This window comes from Balearica regulorum, chromosome 2, assembly GCF_011004875.1.
Source record: "Balearica regulorum gibbericeps isolate bBalReg1 chromosome 2, bBalReg1.pri, whole genome shotgun sequence".
NCBI classification, from domain to species: domain Eukaryota; kingdom Metazoa; phylum Chordata; class Aves; order Gruiformes; family Gruidae; genus Balearica; species Balearica regulorum.
The window spans coordinates 164,345,633-164,361,890 of record NC_046185.1 but is presented as its reverse complement, the minus strand read 5'-3'; positions in this window follow the sequence as shown (position 1 = coordinate 164,361,890).

Genomic DNA, 16,258 nt, shown 5'->3' with positions numbered 1-16,258 from the left:
ATTCATTTAACTCAAGGACATTTTTACTGATGTTCTTCAAAAATACCATATTGTCAATATATAATTTTAGAGGAAATTTATCCTAAAAAATAAAAAACTCTGCAAGGTCATTTCAAGAGATACTTCAAGACAATTTTTTTGTACTTGCAAGCCCATGAGGGAACATTGTAATCACACAGTCTAAACACTGGCTGAGCCCAAACTGAAACATTTCATGTAGTAACTCCTGGAGTGGGCAGAATTAATCTTCTCTGTCATGTGAAAACGAGTATGACTGAGAAATACAGCACAAAAACATTTGTGAGCTAGCATAAACACTTAGGAAATAAATGATAAGTAACATGATTGATGGAGGCAGAAGAGAAACATCTGTATGACACACTGGAAAAGATTGGTCTGATCATATTTACACATGGGCAGAAGGGTGCACACTGATGGAAAGTTATGTATGTATGTATTTATTTACTTACTGATTTATTCTATTAACGCTAAACTAGCAAACTAAATAGGGCTCGGTTTTAGGATTTGGGTTCAGAGTTAGGCTTGAGCATGCCCATATGATAGGCAGTGCTATTAATTTCTTATGTCCTTTCCTGGAATGGCTGCGTCCTGTACAAACCAGCTTATTCCCAGGCTATGCCCAGTCACAATCTCAGCAGCACAGTCCTGGAGCTGCTCCCAGCGGGCAGGAGGGATGATGTGACCACAGTCATTTGAGGGGAAGAACTGAGTTTAGTCATATATAGATATGCAAGTTATGATATACTACTCATTTTCAAGGCCAGAGAAAGGTCTCTGGCCTATTTTATTCTTTATTTCTGTAGTTATAGTCTATTGGATCCTTCTCTCACATCCAGTTGTGAGGGATTCGGTGTGTTATTGCAAGGTCAGTATCATGGGTTTGCCAACTAAATCTCACAAAATTTTAGTCGTGCTATTTCTACCCCTTCCTCTAGATGTATTAACTTCAGTACAAGATGTGGGGTGTTTGGCCTTTATAACTTTGCAGGCATTCTGAATATTTGTTATGTCCCCAGGGTGCCCAAGAGGCATGTGTTCAAGAAGCCTGGCCCTGTCGTGACGCATAGACTAAAGATGTGGATTTGTATGACAGTGAATGGAGGAACAGCTTATTTGCTGCAGGCATATGAGACAGCAAACAGAATAAAACCCCCAAAAAGTATAATCTCCTGCAGTGTCCACAGCCATGGTCTGTTGCTTTTGCCAGCATCATGAAGAGCATCTCATATAATCTGTAAAATAAGTGTGCCAGAATGAAGTAGTTGGCAACGAGAGTGGAGTGGCTTTGCATTTGTGATTTTGTGTTTCACAGTGAAAGCCAGCTCTTCCTCAAAAGCTCTCCCCAGTAAAATGACTGCCAGAAGCCCTGCTTAGAGAGATGCCCCCTCTACATTATGTCTTTTAAATACCTAAACATATATTCACCATCCCTCAGAAGTTCTCCCTAGAACAGCAACTGCTCTGATCACCCCCGTAGCTCCATCCCTGGCTGTTAGGTTCCAATTAGGGGAAGAAAAGTCACATTTGCTCACACACTTTAAAGTTTTGAAAAACTCTCACCACTGTGACAACCAGCCAAGAAACATGACATTCATCTTGTCTGACCTGATTGCCATGAACCTCATCATTTCTTTGGTATACATTATGTGTATGGAGTTAGATTATAACATTGAATTTTTTTATGAATGCTTTATCAGTTCCTTGCAGCCAGGATTCAAACTACCCCTCTCTGCCTTCCTTTGCTGCATGTAAAACTGCATTTCCTTTCCCTCTCTGGGTAGAGAAGAAAAAATAGTTCAGTCTGGGCAGTGTTTGTTGGGGCTAGCAAAAAGTCCTGCAGAGAGGCTAGCTGATCAACATGGAGAAATAGATGGATTTGATTTTGATCACCTGGAACAATCATTGTTCATTACTCCAACAGTGGATTTAAGAGTGTAAGAATTGTGCAGCACACTCGTACCCTTGAGTTGTAGTTGACTGCTCAATCTCTTTCCTCACCAATTCTCTTTTCTTTTCCAGCCCCATTTCACTCCATGCCTTGAGAGGTGTGTGGTCAAAGAGAGGGAGAAAGAGGAGAAATGGTGAGAATGGAGTCTGAGAAAGGCTGGCAGGTGAGGGGTGCTGGGTGTGTGCTTTGAATTCAAAACAAAAGGTGAAAGAAAGAAGCTTGAAATCCATCACAGTGGTGTTTGATCACCCCTTGAATGGCTCATCAAGCCAGGGGGTGAGAAATGATACTACAATATTTTATTAGAAGTAAAGTTCTCTGAAAGTGCTATGACAGCTAATGAAATTAAAGAGCATTAAAGCTTGAAACAGCAGAGACAGCAAACATCTACATTTGGGCTTAATGGAGCTATAGAGATGAATGGAATCAAGAAATTTTTGAGGTGAGGAAGAGCAACTGGATTTGGCAAGTGTCCCTGTGAAATGGCAGATTAGTGGAGGAAAGGTTGATCTTGGCAGAATCTGTGTGACAAAGTCGAGGACAAAACCAGGAGGGCTTAGACAAGATTATGTTTAACTGTGACAGTCATCCTAAACCATGAAGGAATTCAGCTTGTCTCTGCTAGATGAATTCTGAATCCTGATAAACCCATGTGCATACTTCAAGCAGCTTGAAAACTAGCGTAACTAAAACCATATTGGATTGCAAATTGATGCAAGGTTATTCTAGTTAAATCACAGAATTCAGAGGTGAAAGACTAATACATTAACAAAATGAGTCAGAAACAAGAGAAGACATATTTTACATTTTAAAAGCCTCCCATAGATGGGCATATTGCAAATGCCAAATCAGCCTCATAAAACCGTTGCCAGGAGGGTGAAGACTGATTCCCCTGTTGTTCAGATAGGGAAGCTGGAGGACAGAAAAAGCAAATAATTCTGTAAGAAAACACTGGCAGAAATCAGAAAGCCTCACGGAACTATTGTTCTCGTCACTATACCTGTTTCTTCCTTATACTCAAGAGTGAACTGAGATTGTAAAATACTCCTGGTTTTATTTTTACTTTGAACGTTGTGTCTGTGTATGAAATTTTTTATTTTTTATTTTTTTGTTATTGCGGATCGGTTGAAAGGGACAAAGAGAAATTGTTAGCATGTTTAGTGATGTGTTCTTCAGGACAGTTAAGTACCTGCTTTTTCTCTTTCAAAAGTATAATTTATTCCCCCCTTACAATGAGCTTAATTATATGGTAGCATATAAAATATTTTTCTGATGCATTGTGTTTCTGTGGCTCTCTTGAGAAGGTCAAGATGATAATAGGGAATAATGTATAACTAACAAGAACAGTAAACGGAGAACATTCGCTCTGTTTCTTCCCAGCTAGAAAGTTGTGCATAATTGCTTTCCTTAAATGGGAACAGAGATTGAAAACTCTGCCAAAACTCCAAGCTTAAAGGTAAATATTAGTGTCGGACTACAAATAAGGAGAATACTTTTTAGGTTTGTAGCACCCTTCATCCAAGTGTTTCAGAAATATCTCATAGATATTGATCAAGGCTTTCTAAGATGTTTTTTATAGCTAAAGCACGTCAGTACACTTTTCCCTTTGTAATGTAATTGGTGAAAAGCAGCTAGAATGGAAAGAGTGCTTTCTGCAGTTTGTTTCTGACTGCTGAAAAAGAGAAATAAAAATAAAAGTTTAATTAAATATTTTTTGAAATAATACGTTCTTTTGTGTTTATGTGTGTGTTTAAGGGGGTATTTGGTTAGAGATACCTAAAGAAAGAGTTCTTGGAATTATAATGAACAGTTTTTATATGATCTCTTTGAAATAAAATTGTTGGGGATTCACTCATATTAATTTAAAGTCTATTTTATAGGCCTTTGGATTAGCAGAAGATAAAATGATGCTGAAATCAGATATGATGAAGCTCATTCATGTTCTTTCTCCATCCTGATTCCAGCTGTCACTCAGCCCCTGTGGTCAAAAGCTTTTGCCCTTTCCACTGCTTGTGTAAATTGTTCCTTAACCAGTTTTATTTGAATTAATGCCATTAGCATTAAAGTTTTCCAGAAGATTTCTTTTCCAACCTGATTCATTTTGATTGTGGAGGGCTGAACATGTTTACACAAATGGTTACACTGATGGGTGTCTAGGTACAGTACTCTTCAGAATAAACTACGTGTTTGCAATTCAGTCAATCAAAACCAACCAGAAGCTTAGAAGCTGACCTAATTCCATCTGCATATCCTCATAATTAGCTATACATTTATAATTTGTTGTATGAGCTCGGTAGCCAGAGGGATTTTTCCAAGTTTTCAGAAACAGAAGCCAGATTTAAAGAGAGAAGTATAGAAACCAAGAGAGCTTTAAGCAGAAAGATTTCTTTCCACTGCAAAACTTAAAAACAAAACAAAATGCAGAAGGCTGGAAGAAATCTTTATTATTCAGGAATGTAATACAGGTAGTGTTACTAGTCCTACAATTGGAAGGAGAATTCCAATAAATCTTTGAGAGTTAAGGCATTTTCTTGCTGTATTTCAACTGAATTCTTGGAGAACAAGTTATCTTATGGGAATCATATGCAAATAACTTGAAAAGTTGTATTCCCACCCCACCCCTCACCCCCAACAACAGTTTCTAGAAAGTTTTAAAAGTGACACAGGTGTTGTTTATAAAACCTAAGATATAATTATCTGAGATTTGGAGAGTTACTAATGATTCTCAGACAGAACGAGAAGCAATTTGGTCATGCTATGTTAATGTGTAAAGTGATTTATAAGGGAAGCAGTAATGAATGTTGTCACTTCTAAACAAAATAAAGCACTTGTAAAGAACATCGATTAGGGTTTTTTTAGTGTTTTGTTTCCCCCCCAGGACTTAGATGGATGAAGATTGCAATATCAGCAAGTTCAGCTAAGTTGAGTTAACACTGAGTTGCAAACTCTTCTTCAAAGATGTTTTTCTGACTCCTACATAAACTAGCAATTTTCCTTTTTGCTTCATAACCTATTTTAAGTTTGATCTCCCCTCTGTCCCAAAGGCAAATGCACATTCAAGTAAAGCAGAGGAAACTAGGAATTACTAATATTAATACCATCTAGCTCAAGGTGACAATTATATTCTCTTTTTTTTCTTTGTATTCCTTCTTTTTATAAAGAACACCATGCCCTTGCTTAAAGATAAATTAATAGGAGTTTATTGTTACAAGCCTTGCGATCTAAACCAAAGTATTCTGCAGTCATTTCTCTGTTACCTGTGGTTGTCTAGTTGGTAGCTTGATGTGTCAAAAACCTGCCCAGGAACTTCTGTAGTGCTTCTCTTAGTGTAACCCAATATTTATTTATTGTTAATGTTTCTTTACCATCCGAAGTAGTTTGAATAATGAAAGCAACAGTAGTTTTAGTAAATGTGGTATTCTTGACCAAAAAAAGGTAAAATGAATTCGGGGTATTGCAATAATACGCAATGAACAAATACTCTTCTGAGACAGAGAAGTGAAATTAATTTAGAAAATTAAACACATTAGTATGCAAAATATACTTACTACTTCGCCTATTAAGGAAGGTCAAACAATGACATTTGCATACTAATGATTCCTTTTTCAATTAAGCAGAGTCAAAATATACTAGATGAATATCCTACTCTTTATCTCTGGATCTCAGAGAGAAAATAAATTCTTTGGTTGCTTCTAGAATCAGGAGAAAAACTGGCTTGACTTTACCAGGAAAAGAACTCGGGTGTCTGGGAAGTCTGTGAGGTTAAAAAAGCAAACAGTTAGTCTGCAGGTTGCAGTCGAGTATAATCAAGTATGTGTGGACACCTGGACACTTGTTTGACTAAATAACTACCTCCCCTCCACCTCCCTAGGAAAAGGATGGTGATACCCAACCGACCATTTGGTCTGGGAGCAGACCATTTGGTGGGAGCAGAGGAGAAATCACTCCAAGGAGCATGATAGCGTATAAACAGTGTGGAGCTTCACACACAAGTTCTTGATCCTATGCCATGGCCTCGTTTGAATAGCTAGGAACTATTCCATTTCCTGAGAACTGCAGAGTTTTAGCCAAGTAAACAGCACAACAACATTTTTCCAGAGAAGAACTGAGTGTGATCCAGTGTAAAAGTGAACGAACTGCAGTAATTTCTCCAGCTGTCAAAAGGCACTTGACAGAATTAGCCAGAATTAGAGTACACATCTCTGATTCTGAGTAAATGTGGATTTAGTTCTCATAATTGGATCAAGACATAGCGAAATTGTCTGCACGCCTCCATGATACAAACAAATTAGTTCCCCTTCATAGTCTCTTAAGAAGAGGGCTTTACCAAGGCTTCCTGCCATTCCCCAGTTCTTTCTATTTATTTACTGAGGCTCTGCAATTATAACAATACGACTTGCTGAACAGCAAGAATACAAATGGTAAATGAAAACTCTGAAAAGCTGCCCTAGGCACATATAACAATTCTGCCTCACACACCTATTTATATTTCATCAGGTTAAAGCATTAGAGCTCTAGCAGGACATAAGAAAATGTGGTTTGGACTGAAAGTAGTGCCACTGCCATGAGGTGATCTAAATCTGCTTGGGGTCCTCTCCAGGGTGACCACAACAAGCTCCAGATTGACACAAGTGCTCTGGAATTCTTCTCCAAAGAAGACTGGCAGAGGCCTCAGACTTGATAAAGATTGATTGATAGCAAAAGAAGTGATCGAAATATGGATTAGACATCGTAATAAGTAGTTTAGTACTTCACGGTCGGCTCAAATCCAGACACAGCACGGACTACCAGCTCTTCAGGAACATACAAAGGATCAGTGAGCTTTAACCGACTCTACCACCATGTGCCTCTCTCCAGCTTTAATCCAAACCTGACATATTAGATGGGAATGGTCTTTACGGAGATATCCTTCTCTCAACAGACCCATCTTACCTTACCCAGGTTTTCCACCCTTTTCCCTAATGCTTCCTTTTCTTTTTTTCTTTCATATTTGTATTGTCATTTCTCTCACTTCAAAATCCTTCATGTATTCTCTTCCAGTAGCTCCAATGTTTTTTTCCTCTCTCTCTTCCCTCAACCCCACTGTCCTCTCAGCTCATGCCACTAAGCCTATTTCCCCTGCATTTCACCCTCCAATTTATTTTTTTATTACTTTGTTGGGGTTCACATCCGATAAACACCTAAAAGCTATACAAAGCTTTACAAATTCCCACGAACTTATCTACCAGCACTATACTCTTACCTTGAACTTATAATTAGAAATAAGTATTGTGACATCCAAAGGCAAGAAATAAACTTTCTACTCTGGAGCTTTAATTAGAAGCTCGCTATGCTCACCTCGTTTTCCTGAAATGCATTTCAATTTATGACCACAAGGTTTACCACCCATGGTGAAACAGGTGTATTAAACAGCAAGATTTCCTTACGACTTCTCATACACTTTTTCCCCCCAAAAGAACCCAAGTTTTTTGTTTGTTTGCTTGCTTGTTTGTTTGCTTTGTTCATTTGTCTTTAAGGAAAGGAACAAACACTCCTTGCACTGGGAACATATTATATAGTCCAGGCGGCCTCTTGAGTATTCGTATTTTTCAGATATGAAAATAACTTTTCATATAGTTAATTAAAAAAAAAAAAAGGAAATCAGAAGACAAGACCCAAGCACCTATTGATGTTTCAACATTCTGTTTATTTATTTTTGTTATTTTATTTTATTTATGTTATTTTATTTTTGTTTTCTGTTTATTATTAACTTTGTTTGCAGAAAGAGAACAAAATTATGATGGCCAGTTTTTTAATATGATTTGATTATAATGTTGGCAGATTGATGACTCCTGACACTCAAAGTCCTTCAACAAGCCCTCAAAAAAATAAATGCTGGGAGGACATCCTCTTCTATTAAAGTAAAAAAAAAAAAAAAAAAAAAAATTACTGATGACTTCACAAGTCCAGAATTTCAGCGAGTATTATAAGTGCTCTTCAAACAGACTTGATGATGCACTTCAAACCTTGACTTCTACAGAAAAAAAAAAAAAAAAAAAAACACAAAACCTGTCTCTTGTCCCTGTTTCCTCCATAACTCCAGAGCTTCTTATGGTGATGTGTTTGCCTTATCATTTGTCTTCTCTCAAATCTGCAGAGTCCAGTCCCAGAAACTCCAGCAAAGATTTTCTTTTCTTCCTCACTACCTTCCACCATCCCTTTCAATTCATTCTTATAAGACAGTCAGTGCTGCAGTCTGTTGACATTGTGTGTTGGAGTCTCATCCAGAGAGATGTGGGTTTAGCTCCCTTGTTTGCTGCCAAACTTACTGTATTTGTTATCCCAAGGAGTTGCTTGAGCCTTTGTGCTTGGACTTCTGATTTATGAGGCTGACCTTCAGTTCTCTGAAAATATCTACATTCACCTCTACTGGGGTTTTCACCGTGAAGGGGAGAGAAAGGGTAGCTTGTACCCTACAAGTCTTGGTTCCATAACATCTCCATTGGGAGAGACAAAAATAAAAATTAGCTATCATCGTAATGGGGTTAAATTAATTTGGCCTCTCGTGTTTCGTGGGTCTTTCCCCAGTGTGTCATTGAAGAGGTCTCCACTGACCTCATGGGTTCTTTCCACAGAATTCACCCAATTAAATCGTGGCTATGGAAATATGTCATTCACATTAGGTCAGACCTGAATTCTTTCCTAGAACTTAATTCCTTATCATTTCCCAGGCAGGCACAGTCATTCAGAAGAATATTCCTTTTCCAGACAAAAAGTGCCAGGACTTTCCTTTCAAAAATCCAGCACCTCCAGTACAGCCCCAAAGGCATTTCCTGAGACTGTTCCATGCAGAGTTTCCAGGAAAGTCAGGAAACAGGAAAGCTGTCTGTAAGTTGCTAATAAATCTTGAGTTCTGCACTTCTGTGCCTTGTAAATAAAATCAAAGAGAAATAAGGATCCTCTTGTCATGACTTAATATAGAACACTGTCACACTGCAGTAAATCATTTATATGTGCAGTGATTAGAACTGTGATTTAGAATCAGTTCAGACACCTACAGTAAATAATAAGGCTTTTCAGTGGTTATTATGTCAGCATATATCCTGCAGCCTTCCCATTCAATTCCGTTTTCAGGATTGTTTTTTAGAGGACCTACAAGAAATTATGTGGATCAGGTGACACTCTCTTTTTGCCTTCTTCCTTGTGGGTCTAAGTCACAGGCTCATCTATGCTGCACACAGGCTCCTGGGCTCCCTGCCTGAACAAGCTACCAAATTCCTTTCAGGAAAACATCCAGAAGCTGTTGGCAAGATAAACCTGACTCTAGATTCCAAATAGTTATGGATGTGAACCATATCTAATTTTGCTCCCTTTCATCTGAAGAAGTCCTTCAACACTATCCCAGCAAGATTTATATATTGAAACACTTCTCTCACCCACAAACCTACCTGACTTAAATCAAGGAGTGAAATGTACCCTCATTGCTGTGCTATAAAAACAGAGCTCTGGTGAGTTACAACACTGTGCTCTAAAATGTTTTCCCCAACATTGGACATCTCTTCCCCAACATTGGACACTTTTAAGATTCAGCTGGACAGGGTGCTGGACCATCTTGTCTAGATGGTGCTTTTGTCTAGAAGGAGCTTTAGCCAAGAAAGATTGGACCAGATGATCCTTGAGGTCTCTTCCAACCTGGTATTCTATGATTCTATGATTCTATGACATGAAAGTAACACCTGCAAAAACGCCAGTAATTCCATCTCAGCATCTCCCCAAACCACCTCTATTCCTGACTCTCCTCACCTTTATTTCTCCCCTAAGCATCTGATAATATGTCTTGCACATTCCCAAGATAGAATCATAGAATAGAATCATAGAATGATTTGGGTTGGAAGGGACCTCAAAGCCCATCTAGTTCCAACCCCCCTGCCATGGGCAGGGACACCCTCCACTAGACCAGGCTGCTCAAAGCCCCATCCAACCTGGCCTTGAACACTTCCAGGGATGGGACATCCACAGCTACTCTGGGCAACCTGTTCCAGTGCCTCACCACCCTCACAGTAAAGAATTTCTTCCTAATATCTAATCTAAATCTACCCCCTTTTAGTTTAAACCCATTACCCCTTGTCCTGTCACTACGCTCCCTGATAAACAGTCCCTCACCATCTTTCCTGGAGCCCTTTTAGGTACTAGAAGGTCACAATTAGATCTCCCTGGAGACATCTCTTCTCCAGGCTGATGCTCTTCCCCTGTATCCCATAACAAGCTCCAAACCTCCCTCCCCAGTATCCCCTCTCAGTCTGTGGGGTGCTCCACGGAGCCTCTCAGATGACTTATGGTGATGGATGTTATCCTGGACCATGGGCTGACCTTCATCCAACAGCCCTGGTAAAAGCTTGGGCAGGGGCTCCCTTGGCTCTGGCTGGGTGATTGATGCTCCTCTGCCTGCAGTTGGCCTCTGTGCTCCTCTGTGATCATGGGGATGAGCCTTTCATCACACAGCCTAACAGCATGAGATGTGGTAGCAATATTGGACCTGAAGGGACCATATCAACAGCTTGTCAGTCAGAAACAAGCAAGTGGAAACCACTTAACCCAAGGATGTCATTTCTTCTGCACACATACAAGTCCAGAGTCAACAAATTCCTCACTCTGCTACCACACACTTCAAAACTTTTGTGTAGCAAACCAAAACTGACAAGAGCAATTTGTCTGAGACTGATTCATTGCTTTGTGGCAGTTATACTAATAAAGCAAACTTGATATATTTACCCTAGAAGATGTAATCATGATAATAAGAAACCTATGTCTGTGTAATTGCAAGCTGTGTTTTTTAGAGACATTTTACTCTTTGTTCTTCATCAACTGTTGAAAAAGTGCAGGTAGAATTGCTTTTCTTTTTTTTTTCTTTCTTTTTTTTTTTTTTTTTTAATTGCCACATTCTGGAATGGAAGCTATTAAAAATTTATATTAAATAAGCAAGAGTTTCAACTGCTAAAGTGTTAGGTGGTAGGAAGGGGAAGGGAAAGGTAGGTTAGAAATAATAACAGAAGAATCATTTTAGACTTTTTTTTTTTTTTTAATAAGTCCATTTAAATTCTAAAATGACAAAATGGCTTTTTGGGGGTTAAACAAGCATAAGTCTCTCTACTTGGAAAGTTATACTTTATGAGTGCTTATACCTTCATCCAACGCTGCATGACTCTGCCTTGTCATCTGTGACAACCCTAGTACATGAGCTGTCCCCTGGGCTGTGCTACAGTACGATGCAGAAAGTCAGCCTGTAGCCCAGGGCCATCATGGATCACCTGATGCTCTTCTCACCAAAACTGAAGGGAGACATATTTTTTTACCCAAAACAAGGAAAACAAAATAGGCAACTGAACAAGAGCAGATAAAAACAGGAGTCAAAAATAGGCTTTTTTTTTTTTTTTTTCTTTCCCCAAAAGAAGTTTCAACACTTTGTTCAGCTCTGCAAAAAGTCCCTTCTTTTTTAGGAACAAAAAGAAAGCAGATATCTTAGAGAAACAAAGATAAGATTGTAATGTAGCTACACATATTTTTAGGTTAAAACATCTTCAGCCTAACTGTCTTCTATCACAGCTGCTTTTAGTGCTTGTTAGGGATTTGGGAATGTCTCTGTGGCTGCTAAAAATAAAGACTACTCCAGCAGTAATGGAATGAAATGCCATGTAATCCATTTTTGTCTGTGTTTTGAAGTGCTCTGTACTTAGCACTCTTAAGTCATAGTTGAGGTTTTACATAAGAACTAGGTGAAAACAGAAACCTCTTTTCTCTGGAATTTCTATGAGCAAAATGGTTTTTTTGAACAAGAAAAAGACAACTAATTTAGATTTTAAATACAACAAAATTCGGTAACATTTTCTTCCAGAACTATTGCAATGTTCAAAACATTATTTATATTGATAAAAGACATAAAATAATATACAATGTCTATAAAATGTATACAGTATATAAGTTTATATTTAAAAAAAAAAAAAAAGAACCAAAAGTTAACAGCTAAAATGAAACATAAATATTTTGACATTGTAGAAACAGTTGATCCAAAATGATTGCCTTTACCATTTTCTCCTTGCATTTCACTTTTTGTCAAGTCTGTGTAGTTCCATGAAATGTTTGGATTTGATTCAAACTTTCTCTTTTGATGAAAAGTGTTTTACTGGATGCTTTCCAGGGATGTCAGCATCCCCTTTTGATGGAAAAAGTAAGGATTGTCCATTAGTCGAGTATTTATTTATTCAGGTCTGTATCTGCAGAAAGTTCCACCTGGTCCCTGCTCAGAGATGCCAGTGTCCTTTGTGCCCCTCACACCATCTGCTCTCTCTTCTCTCACATCATGCATTGCCCCGTAGATGGTCTGTACAGAAGATCACAGTTTTTCAGACTAAGTCAGAAAAATCATAGTTTCAGAGCTTTTGTTATTCTTCCCCCAAATCCTTATGAAGCTCAATTTTCTGTCATTGATTAGAAATTTTTAATGACAACTAAAATGGCTAAAAAAGTAACAGAACGTGTTTCATCCCTGAAAATGGATGACCCTACCTTTACAAGGGGAGATGTCCTTCTTTCCTCTGTCTACACAGGAAGAATAGGTGATTTAAAATGGCCAAGGCATGTAATTTTCAGATGACTGAAATAAGGTGAAATCAATTTCATCCTTACACTTCAATTTCTAAGTATTTCTGCTGCTGCAAGGGTGCTAATTTCAGTATTGATTGTGAGTTGTTTGAGGGGGTGGAAACTTGTTTGTTTGTTTGGGTGTGGTTTTAAGTTCTTTTCTTTTTTCTTTTTTCTCTCTTTTTTTTTTTTTTTTGTTTTGTTTTTAAAGGCAAGATGAAATTATTCTTCACTTATAAAGATTCATCTTTTTCTGGACAGTAAAACTTCATGAACCAATATATTGCATGAAAAATGGTGTGGTGGTGTTGACAGACAGCCAAGGGGAATGCAGAGAAGATTGTTTCTTAACTTCCCAGTTTTATATTGGATTGTTGAAGTTATCAGTAAGATTTATTTTAGTATTTCCTGTGAGTTTTCTATGCTGAAAGAGTATATCGTGAGCTGTTGAGAGCAAAGGAAAGAAAGTGAATGGCTTTCATTCTACACCAAATGGTGAAATCCAGTTTAGCGGAAGGGAAACAATACCTTGATCTGCTCCGAAAAACACAAGTCACCAAGAAGATGGTGTCTGCTGAGCTTTCTAAGAGTTCTTTAAAATTTTCCACTCTGCTTCTTTATATGTTTTTCCCTGGAATATCTCTTTCTGGCTTTCTTTTTCTGATGTCCTGAGAAATAATAGTGGTTATGTCAGCAGCCATGGCTCTGTCCCTGAAGAATGAGGGCACATGGTGGTGACATGTGCCTACCCCAACTTGAGGTGTCTGCAGGGGTGATCCTGAGGACTGGAGAGAGTCAACACACTCTGATCCAGATTATGTCAGATGTGTGGATTTACAGCAACTTTGGTTTGACCAATTTGTAAGATTTTTAAATAAATTTATGTTAAAGGAACTTTGTTTTATTCTTTTCTGGTTTTATGTATAGTTTTGCAAAATTAGAGTGGAAATCTAAAGAATTCGACTTTGTCAACAAGAATTTGCCCTCACTGGATCTTCAATAATTTTGTAAGATACTTTGTTGCCTTTTAAGATGGTCTCAGTCATTTTGTATTACTGTTGGTTACTTCGTTGGCCAGAAATATAACTAAACACATTATGAATGGTTTTCCTCATGGAGAGGATGCTACATGTTTGCTGTATTGTAATAAAAACAAGTACCTGCTCATGAATTTGTGATTTTAAAGAAAGCTCATATTCATTGTTGGAATACAGTCACAGGTGACCAAAAAATACTTAATAATACTTGAAAAATAGGTATGTGATTAGCACTGTGTTCCAGACTAGATATGTCCCTCTCACTATTAATTTTGTTTGTTACTGTCCCTCTACTATATTTTATGATTTGTTTAGAAAGCAGGTCCTGTTGCAGGGGATTCTTCTCATTATCATTGAGTGTGATTCATTTCACTCAGCTATGGAGAATTGAAAGTCTAGGTGTGTTGAAAAGTTGGGCTTTTCCAGAGAGGTGATTCAAGTGTAATTTCAAATAGAATCACACAGAATTGCTGAGTTTGGCAGAGATCTCCAGAGATCATTTGGTCCTAGCCCCCTTGGTCTGCTTTGACCAGAGGGTCAGGTACAGCAGAACCATGTCCAGTTAGGTTTTAAATATCTCCAAGGATGGAAACGCCACAACATCCTTGGGCAACCTGTTCCACTGTTCAATCTCTTTCACATTACTGAAGATTTTTCTTATGCTTGAACTGAATTTCCTGTGTTTCAGTGTCTGCCCATTAGCTCTTGTCCTGTCACTGGGCACCACTGAGAAGATGCTTGCTTTGTCCTTAATTCCCACCATCAGGTATTCATACACATTGATCAATCCCCCTGAGCCTTCTCTTCTCCAGGCTGAACTTCTCCAGCTCTCTCAGCCTGTCACTGTAGGTCAGATGTTCCCATCCCTTTTTCATCTTTGTGGTCCTTCGCTGGACTTGCTCCAGTATGTCCCTGTCTCTCTTGTACCGGGTGCCCAGCACTGGGCCCGGCACTCCAGATGTGTCTCACCAGAGCCAAGCTCAGGGGAAGGATCACCTGTCTTGACCTGCTGGCCACTCTTCTCCTAGTGCAGTCCAAGGTGCTGTTGGCCTTTTTTTCTCATGAGGGCACATTGCAGGCTCATGGTCAACTCATCATCCACCAGGACTCCTAGGGACTTTTCTGCCAAGCTGCTTTCCACCCTGTTGTCCTCTGGCCCATCCTTCTGCATGGAGTTATTTCTCTTCAAGGATTAAAAGGAAATCTAGAAAGCTCACTTAGATCTAATGCTCGAATTTTAAAACACTGTTAGATTAATCACTCTCATGGCAACGTACCTGCATAGCACCTTAAAACTGATGCTCCTAAATATTTAGGACAAGGTGTTCACAGAGGTTGAAGTGCCTCCAAAAAGGCCTTGTTCTTTCTTCTTATTTTTTTCTTTTTTTTTTTCTTTTTTCTTTTTTCCCTTAGGAAAATGGCATGTTTCAATTTGCTGACAAAATTATGTTGGAGAGAAGTGACATCTATTATTTTGTGTTCTCTACAACTCAGTTTGGCTCTGAGCCATGTAGAGTGTCTCTGTAACACCTATGTTCCTTAAAATGAGGCACATCCTTACCCAGGGAAATGGCATCAAATGGTAAAATATCTGAAATGTTCTTCCCTCTACTCCCTTCCAGGCATGCCAAGGATTTCATTTATCAAGAGTTATAAATTATCCAGTAGGATATGCAGCAAATGCTGATTATGGTGTTTAAGAAAATTGGGAGCGAGGAGTAGTGTGACACCTACTCAAAAATAACACAAAAGCAAAAAACACCCCAAAACCAAAAACGCAAAACCCAAATCAACAAAGTTTAAAATTCAGAGAAATAGGATGTTGCAAACGTAGACTTGCCAACGGCAAAAACATGAACATTTTCCACTCTTTTTAGAATTTAACCAATTCCTCTGAAGAAAATTTGTGGAATGAAAGGATTACTGGTCTAGCAACCTGGTCTAGTGGAGGGTGTCCCTGCCCATGGCAGGGGGATAGGAACTAGATGACCTTTAAGGTCCCTTCCAACCCAAACCATTCTGTGATTCTGCAAGGCTGTGCTTTTGCAGGTGACATGACCCAGGCCTTCTATAGACATTGTTTACTTTTAGACTGAATACCTGAAATCACGTTTGTGGGTGATAGCAAATCGAGGGGTGCAGTCAAGATGCTTAAGGGCAAGGCTCTCCATCAAAGGGATACGGACAAGCTAGGATAATTGATTGACAGGAACCTCCTGAAATTCAAAAGGACAAAATACATTCAAAAATACATACATTGAACTGGGAGAAGTTCAAATGGTGTATAGGAAGGAACTTTTCCCTCATGAGGACAGTCAAGAAAGGGAACAGGTTGCCCAGAGATGTTTTGCACTCTCCAGCCTTGAAGGTTTTCAGGACTGGACTGGATAAAACCTTGAGCAGTCTGACCTGACCCTGTAGTTGATAGTACCTTGAGCAAGAGGTTGGACTAGAGACTTTCCATGGATTATTTTATCATTCTAAATACTAACATTCATACAGTTCTTAATGGTGGAATTACTACATTTTAAGTACGTACAACCCAAAAGTCATTTTTAAGAAAAAACTATAATTGAGCAGCAATGTGGTTTATATATCTATAACTGCATTCATATATATGAACACAATCATACAC